The following is a 2,920-nucleotide window of genomic DNA, read 5'->3' as shown; positions in this document are numbered from 1 at the left end:
GATATCTCACTGTATTATGACTCCTTTTATTATTGACTAGTCGGGAAGGGAAAGGTGCAGGTGGAACATAGGGTGGAAGAGGATTTTGGTCCTTTTTGGCGTTTAGAGGGTTTGAGGGACTAGACTTTGATGGTTCAAGCTCATCTTAGGTGTGTAGCTCAACCTTATTATCGATTTGTTTTCCTGACCCAAGTGTTATGATGAAATTCACATGATCATTTGATTAGTTAATGGTAAAAGAAGTTTTTACGTAATTAACCAATTAGCCTTTAGGGTTGATTTCAGGTTGACTAGGCAAAGTACCCCTCTGGCGTTCAGACAAAAGTGAAATGAGTTAACTCCATTGATTTTGCATGGACTGTTAGAATTGCAATTGGTTTTGAGTCAAGAGGTCAAAATGACTTCCTAACTTTTGAATTTTCTTATTGGATTGCTTATTTGATTGGTCTAGATTAAAGGCAAGCATCTTTAGAGTGTCCTCATAATTGGAAACATGTTGGTTCTGTGGGACAAGAGGAGCATAATTGCTCATGGGATCAAGTGCTAGAGCACGATTGTTACTCAAGTGATTGTTCGGTGGGAACTAACTTTGAGGAATGAGCAAACATGGAGATTGATGTTGTCTATTGGAATTACCTTGGAAACCGGGTTGACTACCTATGTTTTGGGGAGGCAAATTTTGTCGCCATGAAAAGTTAGGGTGGTTTCTAGTATCAGGATGATAAGTTTGGCTACAGGTATTAGCTGTCAGTCTTCTATAGGTATTAAAGGTGCACACTTAAACATTTGGAGGTTCAGAGGTAGAATAGACAGGATATGCTTCAATAGGATGAAATGAACTAGAACACACATTGCATTGCGTACTTGTGGCAATGAGTGCAAAAACATCGAATTATTTGGACAAGTCTTTGACTTCTTTAGTTAAACTGTGCATCACACATTTTAATTCATTTTCAAGTTTGATCTCATACCAAGAAGATGAAGATTGGTTTGGTCATTCTTAGAAAATTCATCATCATGAGTGTTTCAATTCCAATTTTATCCATTCTCAGCTAGTTCCTCTAATAATGTGTAGGCTTGGTCAGGGGATTAGGCCTTGAATTTACCTTGGTGCATAGACTTGATCACGGTTCAGTTCATAGGTGAAAACCCCTTATAAAAGAATTGGACTAGTTGGGCTTTATCAAAGCCATGGTGTGGGCATTTTATCAGCAAATCATGAAAATGCTCCTAAGTTTGGTGAAATTGTTCCTCATTTCTCCCTCTAAAATTGCTTAGGCTCTGTTTTGTTAGATGGAAATAAGGTAAAAAAGAAAAGAAATAGAAAGTGAATGAAAAGTGAAGTTAATGAAAAGAAGAGATTTTCTAGCATGCATTTGGTTAACATGAAAATTTATCCAAGAAAATTGTAGAAAAATATTAGTTTGTTAGTTTGGATAGCATGAAAGTGAAAAGAAAGTGATTATGCATACCAAAACTACCTTTGTGAAGTAAAATGATGGATTATTAAATTCAAATATATAATTGTTTATTATCATTTTTATTATTTATATTTAGAATAAGACTTCATAATATTTTCTTAGGTAAAACTAATTATTATTTTAAGATAAACAAATTAAAAAAAAAAAAAAATTAGATATGAAGAGGCAATACTACTGTTTGGGAGAAAAATAAAATATTTTACCATATAAAAAAAATATATATATCTATGAGATTATGAGTGGCTAGAATTGCAACATAGAACATACGATTAAAAAAAAAAAAAAATTCTATTTAGAAACACGATATATTTTGAGCAAATTTTACCCAAATTATCGTTGATATTCCGTATATATAATTGTATAATTTGTCTGTTATTTTGGAGAGAACTTACCTCAGAATAGAAGTTGTTTTAGAGAAAACTTTCCACAATTAAGTTACTGGATAAAATAGGAATTGCAAATAAATAAGTGTTTTTTTACGTGAAAATAAAATTTTCGGGGAAATTTTTATACGGAAAATACTCCATGCGGGAAACTAAATTTTCTATTAGATTTCTCTTTCTATTTATCCAAACTCTAAAAAAAATTAAAAATTTTCTCTTTCTTTTCTTTTCTAGCTTGCAAGTTCATCCCATGATCGAATAGAATTTGGAGGAATGGAGTTTAACCATGAGGTAGCCTTATCTTTTAGGGATCGAGGAAACAGGCGCAGTTTGACACCCTTTTCTTTCAAATTTTGGTTTTTGAAAGTGTTGGAAATTGTTAAGAACTTTCCTAAATGGATATAGGGTTGCTCACTTTCAAATCCACGAAATTTGGGTAAATGGTTGATCATAGTAGGCCTAATCTCAAATTGGGGTGCATCAGTTGTAGGGAGATCTATGCAATTGGGTGGGTTGGCAGTAATGGGTGCAAAGTAATCATTCAAAGTCTTAGGGGTAGCCATTGGATATTGATGGGTGGTTGAAGAGAGTAAGAGGGTCTTTCTTATTCAAAGAGTGAAGGATCATCAGAGCACCGTATTAAGCGTTTATTAACCCGCAACCACTTGGGCATAAACACGCAGACAACTCGGGTTTTTTTTTTTTTTTTTTTTTTTTTACAAAAAAAAAAAGAACGAAGTTAGATCCTAAAAGAGGGCTAGACATCGGATAGAACACACAAACCACACAAAAAGTTTTGGCTTTTTTTATCTTGAGCTTAAATTCAAGGGTGATGAATTTTTAAATCTAATTGTAAAAAGAATTAGGGTTAATTACACTCATACCCCCTGAGGTTTGCCTTATTGACAGCCAGATGAAAGTTAGCCTATTTTTTAACAATGACACCCCCTCTAAAAAATTTGAACCAAACAGGCCCTTAAATGATGCCTTCAATAAAATATTAATTTAAAAATAAAATATCATAATTTTTAAATGACGAAATTGCCCTTGTTAGGT

This window comes from Cornus florida, unplaced genomic scaffold, assembly GCF_030987335.1.
Source record: "Cornus florida cultivar Cherokee Brave unplaced genomic scaffold, ASM3098733v1 CherokeeBrave_3.0.0_Hap2_Chr10, whole genome shotgun sequence".
NCBI classification, from domain to species: Eukaryota; Viridiplantae; Streptophyta; class Magnoliopsida; order Cornales; family Cornaceae; genus Cornus; species Cornus florida.
The sequence above is the reverse complement of the archived record's forward strand: the minus strand, read 5'-3'. Positions refer to the sequence as shown.